The following is a 10,617-nucleotide window of genomic DNA, read 5'->3' as shown; positions in this document are numbered from 1 at the left end:
CGACCTAAACAAAGAGCCCACCGAGCCTGCCTGAAGTTGAGTCTTTTGGCAGTGCTGATATATTCTAAGTTCTTGTGATCGGTCCAGACAATAAAAGGTACCCCCGACCCTTCTAACCAATGACGCCACTCCTCTAACGCTAGCTTGACCGCCAACAACTCTCTGTTACCAATGTCATGGTTACGTTCAGCGGGAGACAACCGATGGGAAAAAACATATATGAACTGATCTACCATATCTTGCAGCACGTCGTTGACAAGTGCCTGGAAAACCGCTGGGAAGTTGGACAGCCCAAACGGCATAAACAAATATTCAAAGTGCCCCCTGGGGGTGTTAAAAGCGGTTTTCCATTCATCCCCCTCCCTAATGCGAACCAAATGATAGGCATTACGTAAATCCAGTTTTGTGAAGATCGATGCTCCCTGTAACCTCTCGAAGGCTGAAGACATCAACGGCAAAGGATAAGTATTCTTTACCGTGATGTTGTTCAACCCCCGGTAATCAATGTAAGGTCGCAGAGAACCATCCTTCTTGCCCACAAAAAAGAACCCCGCCCCCGCCGGTGAAGAGGAAGGCTGGATGAATTTGGATGCTAGAGAATCAGAAATATATTTCTCCATAGCCTCCCTTTCTGGTACAGAAAGCGAATAAAGTTTGCCCTTAGGCGGAGACTTAACTGGCAGTAAATCTGTAATGTGAGCCAGGGATGACCAAGGACTACGGGTGCCAAGGGTGAGTCCAACAGAAGAAATGACAAAGTTTCAGAATGATTGCCTGATGTGGTGAGTGTCATGGGTCTGGTGGTGAGAGCAATGTTGGGAAGTCTTTGACCATTAAGAGCGTTGACGGATATGCTGTGAGTAAGTGATGTGACAGGAATGAGTAGCTTCTGAGCAAGCTTACGGTCCATGAAGTTCCCCTCCGCTCCTGAGTCCAGTAAGGCGTGACAGTCATGAGTGCCGGTTGTCCATCTCAGTCTGAGCGTGGACGATAGTGATGAGGTCTTCTCGGCGGAGATAAAACCCGATAGTAGCCTCAGGTTTACTACCGGGCTTGGCCTTTTACCGGAAAGGCGTGTAGGAAGTGGCCCGCCTCCCCACAGTAAAGGCAGAGTCTGAGGGACCTCCGCCTCTCCTTCTCCTCCCAGGAAAGCCGAGCCCTACCCACCTGCATGGGCTCGTGATCGAATACTGGGCTGACCGTGTCCCCGCCGCTGGTTCTGGGATCCCCTGTGCCTCCTGGAAAACGGACCGGAAGAACACGACGTTCCATCCTGGCAAGACATGCGTCCACCCTGAGAGCCAGGTCGACGAGGCCGTTCAAGCTTGTGGGTATATCCAGCGCGTAGATCTCCTTCTGGACACGGTCAGCCAGCCCACGCAGGATATGCAGCTAGCGCCGCTGATCAGCGGTAGTGATCAGTGACCACGCCCACACACACACACACACACACACACACAGGCCAGCTGACAGTCTTGCCTGGGCCCGGGACAAGATAATCTTAGATGGGCCCCCCCCCCACGATTTTTTTTTATTTTTTATAAAACACCATATACTTTTACCCAAAATGAATAATAAAAACACGTTTAAATGGGTACATTTTCTATAAATGTCTTCATTTTCTTTTCTGACATAGCCTACTGCAGTTCTTGTTAAAACACACTAGACATACATAATCTGTGCATTTTGGGCACTTTTTGTGTGAAATCATATTTATTTTTTGTCCATCAAAAGTGTGCTTTCACTTTTAAGCATGAGCAGCACAGCAAAAATAGACTCGGATCTGACCCATTATCTGTTCACCGATGATGACAGTGATGCATTTCAGCCGGCTTTTTATTTCTCATCTCCATAAATAGTAGTAAAGCTAATCCAAGGGCTAGAAATCAATGAATTCTTTGCTAATACTTCCTCGTCATCATGGAGAGCGCCGTTCGCACCGCTTTCTCCTTTCCACAAGCGTTTGCTCTCCCGTGGCGTCTGTCGTTGCTATGCAACAATGAACTTAGGCGCGCCTGTAAAAACGAGCGCGCCGCGTCGCTATTATGAGCTAATATCCAAAATATTTCCATATGTGGCTCTTTCCTCCTTTCTTATCAACAAGTGGATTTACAGCATACAGCCACCACAGCAGCAGCACCGCCGGTCGCCATGTCTCAGCGCTTTTATGAAGAGGACGCAACTGCACGTGCTTTAGGCATGCACGCGCATCCCGGGTTTGAGAAAACCTAGTCTCAGCCTCAGACGTCACGCCCACGGAACGTTGGCTAAACGTCTGATGCATATGGTACACTTAACTGGAAACACTTCAGGAATGTCGAAGTCGTCATCTGATTGGTTGAATTTTATCGGATTTCCGGGGGGTGCGAGTGTCGCGTTTATTTTCGGTCTGCCGGGAAACAAAGCGCAGACGTGTGATTGCGGAAGAAAAACTGTTGTGTTTACATGAGTGACAATGAGCATTTATCAAGATCAGCTAAACGTAGGATTCTCAAAAGTATGCGAGGTTCACGGCGTAGACTCTTTAAGAGATGTCCAGGAGTTTTGTTTGAGGCACTTAGTGGAGACAAAAAGAGATATTTTAGCCTGTTTGCCGACGGGATTTGGGAAGAGTATTATTTTCCAAGCCTGGCCGACCCTTTGTCAGCATTTATAAGGATTCCCAGCAGATCCAACTTTACTAGTTGTGTGTCCCCTCCTATCTATTACATAGCTGTCAACCCTCCCGTTTTTTCCGGGTTTCTCACGTATTTTAGCTCTTTTCCCGCTGTCTTCCCGTTTTATTATTTTCCCGTAAAATATCCCGTATTTTTACGCTCTGATTGTGTGAGCCGTACATGCTCGGGCAGATTCGGCTTGAAGTCGTTCATCCTCGGATGCGGCGCCGCGCGCGCTGTTACAAAAAAAGCTGTGCACACAGCCAAGCGAAATGGGGTCTTGCGCGCCCAACGCGTAATCTTGACCACTATTTCAAGGACAATTAGGAAGAAAACGAATAAAAAGCTTTTATGTAACTCAAATATTAGATATTTTTTCAACAAATATGCCTATTTTTTTTTATTTTTTTTTACAATTATTCCATATTTTAATGAGGGCCCAATTCTGGGCCCCCCTACCTACCCTGGGCCCGGGACAACAGACCCGTTTGTCCCCCCCTGTCGGCGGGCCTGCACACACACACAATAACAATGACACAAGACAAGAAGGACACAGTAGATTCACGAACCGTGACATATCTTGCCTGTCCCTGAAACCTTGCCATCATAAAATGATGAATACAACCCTGCGGATCACCCGAAAGTTTGTACACCAGGAAAAGATCAAAGTTTCATCAAGTGACATCTACTGACTCTAAATTAACATAGGAGGCAACTGTACTGTAACTGTATATCCAGTGACCTGCTTAGAGATGGTTAAGCATTTGTGAGAGACTGTTAAATCATTTGGAGTAAAATGTTCTGAGTTTCATTTGATCATAAAATGCGACACTAAGTGCCAATAGCATATTTAGTTATACATGCTTTGATTTTGAATTGATGTGGATATTTGTTGTTATGAACTGATGAAAGATTACTAAAGAAAGGGGATGTAGAACATTGATTATATATTATATATATTATTTAATCGCAATTGTACCTTATGGGTATAGTTATGACGTCAGTGTTTGCCCCGAAGGTGTACAGTAGTTTGTCTGAAACTACATGTGATTTATACCCAGTTCTCTAGAAAAGAATTAACGTCATTCAAAACTGAGTTATGTGTCCATCATTCGTCAACTGTGATGATTAAATTTTAAGCAATATAAACGACAGGAAAGATGGAAAATAGAGTTTAAAAACAAAGCTATACAGAGCTACAACGCAATTCACTCAGGCAGACAGGAAACAGCTGTGCAACTATATAAAAAGACAATATACAAACAGTAATAATAAACAAAATGTACTGGGGAAATGCATGTTCATTTATTAGACAGACTGTCAATGAATTAGTGGAGATAATTTCATTTCTATGGGACTGCATGTCTGTTTGTTGTAGCCAGTACTGGTCTCTCATTGAGAACAATCAATGTCCTAAGTGTCTTTTGAAGTGTATGAGTGGAGCAAAAGAGTGATAATTCACAATGGGGCAACCAGACATCACGGAGTCTGCCTGGGTGAGGAGTTGTGAAGATTAAGTGTAACAATGGTGTGTTTGATTTGTCCAGTCATAACACATGAAAAGGAATTGATGGAAAACGAGTCGGAACTGAGTTTATTATGAAGTGTTAAATGCTAGAAAAAATAATGTTTTCAGAGATGAAGGCATACATGTTATCTTTTGTTTTGATGTAAATTAATCACTTCACACTAAACTGCCAATAATGTAAGCCACTGGGACACCACAGACAGTTGTCATTCACTGTATTAAATGAATGGAAAGCAAGTTAATAATAAGACTTTTTTTAAAAAAGTATTTTTTTCCAAAAGTGTTAACTCTAAGGGATGAAAGACATTGCAATTTCCTCATTATCTTCACCTGGAACGCAGCGTGGCGTCCACCACCTCATTAGTGGTTTGAGACCATCGGAGTGAGGAAAGAGAGTAAAGTGAGGACATGTTGGGTGGTTCTCATGAAACAACTTTAAAGGCTTGTGTGAGGTTCAAGACTTTGTTTTAGGGATAAGGTTATAATTAGGTTAAGGCCCGGGTAAGGGTTTGGGTTAGGCAGTTAGTTGTGATGGGTAAAGTTAGGGTAAGGAGCTAGAGATTGTACATGTTTTTCTATCCCGGTGGAGACTTCAAACTGAATGCACAACGACTTATGGGGACGTGTGTCACGGTGAGGACCTAAATTGAGGTCCCCATGCAGAAACAAGCTTCTGAATGAAATCATTCAGAATGAGTTTTTTTGAAAATGTAAAAATGCAGAAAACTTTATGTGATGGGCAGGTTTTGGGGTAGGGTTAGTGAGTAACGCTTCCTTTTACAGTACAGTACTTACGTGTACTTACAGTGTACTTACCTAGAAAGCAGGGATGGAAATTAACTTTTTTGTACACCGGCCACTGTGGCTGGTGGATTTCAAAATCTACCAGCCACTCAATGTTTTTACCAGCCACTTTCTTGTTTTTAACCGACAATGTGTAACTGCATGTGAAAATTAATACTACAAGAATACTTAAGCAGTTTATTTAATCTCAAGTCTCAATGAAATACTGACATTTTCTCTTTCTCTCACCCTCGGCCTCATCCACCTAATCTGTCATTTATTTTTGTTTTGATGATAAATTGAGCCAGCCTCCAAAAGTAATTAACCTGTCCTGTGATTTTTTTTTCTCTCACACAACACTCTCCAGACACGGATTTATGAGCTATAGTATGTTGGTTGCCTTTACATTAGAATAATATTTAATATAATCTAGATATGAAATGGAATAAATAGCATTCAATACAAAATGAATATGTCTCATATATTGAAATCAAGTTTTATGTGATAAAATATTTGCTTTGTTGTGCATTAAAACCACATCAGGCATTTAGTACAAAATAATTTATTGAAGCATCCAGATACTTCACCACGTGACAGCAGCTAGGCTCCTGATTGGTCAACGCGGTGCGAATTGACGCCAAAGTTCAGATTTTCAACTCGGGCGGCAGACGCGAATTCGCGTCAAACGCGTGAATGCACAAAAGCACTCAATAAAATCATGCGCGCGGAACGCGTCAGACGCTCGAACTTGCCGCGCGAATGAGGCGTATTCGGATCTACCACGGCGCGCTCTACACCTCATTCGCGCCGCAGGAATTTTTTACGCGCGTAATGGGCCTTTCACACAGGACGCGGAAAGCGCTGCGCTGCGCTATGAAACCCATTCATTTCAATGGCTTGCGCCGCGCGAATACGTTTTGTTGCTGTGTCGAGCAAAGTGCAAGCACAGCGGTGCGCACCATTGACTTGCTCGCGCGCACGCCGCGGTCAAAGTTCAAAATAGTTTAACTTTTGCCGCTGCGCTCTGTGACGATTATCAGCGCGGCCAATAGAAACGGGACATCCAAACAAACACGGAAATCAAAATGGATGAACGGCTAGTACTGTGTGTATCGGAATTTCCTGAGCTCTATGATACAAGTTTGAGGTCGTATAGGGACATCGGCAGAAAAGCGGTGTCATGGAGACATATCTCCATTCAAGTTGGCATGTCAGGTGTGTTTTAATATATATATATAATTTGTTATTTTGTGTCAGCTTTAATGTTTGAATAAATGTTTTATTCTAAAAAAGAACTGAGCTCATGATTCGTGTGTTGATTTCGATGTTATATGTGTGTGTGTGTGTGTATATATATATATATATAATAAATAGAACTCCCGCTTAAAAGGTTTTTGAAAACTCCGCCTACTTTGCTCTGGCATAGCGCAGCGCAAATCGCGTTGTATCTGAAGGGCAACGCTGAACCCAGCGGCCAGCGCAGCGCAGCACAGCCCATTCCGCGTCCTGTGTGAAAGCCCCTTAACGCGTCTTTGCATTGACTTAATGGTGTGTTCACACCGAACGCGAATTTAATTATTTGCGCGAGTAGATTGCATACAAAGTCAATGCAAAGACGCGAATAGACGCATCATTCGCGCCGGGCGTTGCGAATGAGGCGAATTGGGCGACGCGTTTGCCGCGAATGTCTTCCGCGCAAGTTGAACAATTTGAACTCGAGCGAATGTTCAAGCGTCTAACTAGACGCGATAGACGCGTATTTGACGCTCTAAACGCGTTCGGTGTGAACACACCATAACAATGAAATCACTCGCGCCAGACGCTCTATTCTCGTCTGGTGTGAACGCACCATGATGTTTTCTCTGCAGACCTCTACGCCTGCGATGCAAATAGAGGTCTCTGCGGAACAACAAGAAGGTGTTTCCCAATTAATGGGCGTTTTCAAACCGGTCTAGGCATTTTCCAACCATCCAATCATAACCGTACGGATTCGGAAGCCCTTTCAGAAGCGGAAATTTTATTATTATAGCACTTTCAAAAGCGGAAATGCGTTATTATTATTTCTCGGGTTTTTTTCTTGATTTTTACTATTATGTCTATATCGCAACATTTGATTTATGTACAAATAAAACACAGGCTACAACTACCTATTTTCTTTAAAAAGGAATTCTTTCATAAGATCTGTTATACAAGATCTGTATCTTATAACATAACGGGAAATTTGGTTTATGAAAGAATTCCTTTTTAAAGAAAATAGGTAGCTGGATTTTATTTTGACATAAATGTTATCGCGATGTATATGTAAATGTTGTTATAGCCTGTGAGTGTGTATTATATTTTATAATATTCTCTCCTACCTACATGCAGTTTTTCTCTAAATGTAAACCTTAAAAGGTAAAAGTATTAAAAATTACTTTATTACTCAACTATTTATAATTACATTAGTTTTATTTTCGTTTTGTGTGTGTGTGTGTGTGTGTGAGAACAACACAACATAAATCAAGTTGTAACGGTGATTAACAAGGAAAAATTTAATTTCCAATAAAGTTACCAAATCCTACTGTAAAGCAATGGTGAAAATGTTTGTATTGGTCTTTCTCACCTGTATTTTTCAAAATATATTTATATGTAATGACTGATATTTAAGTGATATTTGTAGCTTACATTAAATGATATATAAAGTAAAACGTATTGACCTTTAGATTAAGGTAAAATGTGTTTACTTAGAATAATGACTCTGAAAACTTTAAACATTAGCATCACTTTATTGACCGTATAGATACTGTAACCAATATGATGAAAAACTGTATTGATAAATGCAGCATTCTCTATTTAATGTAATAGTAAAAAAGAGAGCATCCAATCCAATCAAATAAAATAAGCAATAAATGTGGCAAGTTCAAACATGAGGAACACATTGCATGAAACATTAGATGCTCCCTCCAGCCACATAGAAACAGTCTCCGCAGTATCCTGGGGAGTCATCAGAGCCATAGAACCCCTGCAACACACCTCTTTGCCCTCTTCCTCTGTAGCCTTAGCCACAGTCTTTGTATGTAGTATCAAAATGGAGACATCTGGATAGACTGTATGGAACCCTGTACAGGTTTCTGACATTTTCACTGAATGCCTTCCAGTTCACGACACCTAAAAAAAAAAAAGTTGTCAGCTGACCTCATCATTGTCTTAATATTCAACCATACATAACTGAGAAAAAACAGAGAGAGCTGTGATTAACCAAACAGTGACACTAATAAAACTTACTGTCCAACCACCGAAAGTGAGCCTCTCGGCGGAAACTTTCCATGCTCACAATGCTGTTGAAGCACCTGCAGGTGAGGGCAAGGGAGCCAATTGCAACATCACCATCTTGAAGCACAACCTCCAGTAAGATTTCACGAAGGACCAGCGGAGGAAGCTATACATGAACAAAACATAATCTGAACTTCTTGTGGTTATAATGATTCCCTTGCATTTTATAAATTGAGTAATAACAAATACATGCTTCCTGTATGTTCAGGGGTTGGTCAACAGTTGCCACTATGAAGGGACAAATGAAGAACATCAGTAAATGACAGTCAACATTTACTATAAATAATAGAGCACCTCAAACAAAATAAATCATACCAGTTTTGTGTGGCTTGTCAGTCCGCCTTCTCTTTCTTTGCTGGATTTCCATGACCGATCTTGATAAATTTATGACATAAAAAGAAAAACACATTAATAATACAGTATATCAAGTTTCATTGATCAGGTGCTGCTGGGGCCAGCGAAGGAGTTTGTTGTGGTGGATCAGGTGCTGCTGGGGCCTTATTTTATGCCCAGCTATATGGGCCACTATTTGATGATACTGTCTGGGTTTACATATTTGAGATGTGCAGAAGGGGCATGTGAATAAATTAGTACCTGCAAGGTAGCGCTGTGGTTGAGGCTTTTGTCCTCTCCGCTGAATTGTGATGTGGTGAATAGACAACAAATTCATCCATTTTAATTTAAAAAGTTTCCTCCACTGTACATAATTATGTTAGTCTATAGGTTTGACTACACATGTGAGGTATTAATGCCTGCACTGATATAATGAAGAGTGTTGAACATTGACTAGTGAGCTGATCTCACAGCTAAAAAAGGTCAAATCATGTTTCTATTTAAATCTAGGTGTCTGCAGAGGTTTTTGTTAGGGTTATGAGATATAATATAAATAACAGATAAATATTAAATTTTAATGTAATAAATATTACATTAAAATTGATATTAAAAATAATAAACTTAACAAGCAATGCTTTTTCAGCTTTTCTTGTTTTCTTACAGCGCACCTCACACTCAAACACCATTTCTTATATGAAGGGAGTGGGTTCTGGACTGAATGAAAACGTAATTTATCCAAAAAAAAATGTAATCGTTTTTAATCATTTTTAATTAGACAGAATTTGCAGTTAGATTAATGTGCACAACACTTTCCTTAAAATGTATTTATAGTTATTTATTTTTTTATTATTGTATTTATAGTACATATTAGTAGGCTACCTATATCCCCTGGTTTCACAAACAATTTTAAAGCCTAGTCCTAGACCAAATAAGTCTGAGCTGTTCCAACTGAAATACACTTGCACTGACTGATCTTAAAATATATCAGTGTCTTTGTTTTGTCTCAAGATGAACACCAGTAATGTTTTTTTTTTTTTTCTAAGCATGTTTATGAAAATTATTTAAATGTCCTAATTGAACTATGGACTAATCCTGGTTTAGGCTAAACCCTGTCCCTGTCTGTGAAACCGGGCCATAATTCGGTGGAATAGCCCACTAATATTTGTTTACAACTATTGTTTTCTAGTCTGACAAGCTAACGTTAACTATTTTTTTATATTACAATACGCCGACAGTAAGCAAACTACCACTATCAACACTAAAGTAACAAACGCATGCACCAAAAAGTTAGCGAATGTTTGCTAATAGTGGTTAGCGATAGATTGTAAGTGGCAGACCCCAGCTAACAAAAAAACGTCCCCAGAACGTCCCCTGAACGTCCACTGCGAACGTCCCCTGAACGTCTTCGTGTAGGGTTCTTTAAACGTTCGCAGGACGTCGTGGGGGACGTTCGCGGGACGTCCCGAGGGACCTTCGCGGGACGTTTAGAAAACTTTCGGGGACCTTTACGGAACGTTCACTAGAAGTCCTTTTAACATCTTAAGACCCTATAGTGTAGCATTAGTCTGATAACACAAAATCGAACAACCAAGGAACAAACACACAACAAGGAATATCAGGAAACAAAAATACTTTTATTTTCATAAACAAAAAAAGTGCGTGTGTGTGTGTTGCGTGTCTAGTTGCCAAGTTTCCAGCTGAAACGAAGTTCACATGTGTCTTCAAATGCGCTGGCAGCTGTGTGTGTGTTTGTCGGTCAGCTGTGGGATTAATCCGATGGCAATTCTCCCCCTTTGGCCCTAAAACAACAAAATAAACATATTCAGTTATGATTTTATCCAAGTGAAATATAACGTTGTCTCATTTCAGCTACATTTAACGTTAGCTTCGTAGTGTTAGGCATAACGGTTATCAGCGGTAGGCCTACATTGCGGACAACTTCAGCAAACGTTTTAAAAGGTAACATTTTCATATAATTTAAAGACGGACAGTGGTTATGGTAAC

The sequence above is a fragment of the Rhinichthys klamathensis genome, unplaced genomic scaffold, assembly GCF_029890125.1.
Source record: "Rhinichthys klamathensis goyatoka isolate OS25496 unplaced genomic scaffold, OSU_Roscu_1.1 h1tg000040l_1, whole genome shotgun sequence".
Taxonomy (NCBI): domain Eukaryota; kingdom Metazoa; phylum Chordata; class Actinopteri; order Cypriniformes; family Leuciscidae; genus Rhinichthys; species Rhinichthys klamathensis.
Note: the sequence above shows the minus strand (reverse complement) of the source record.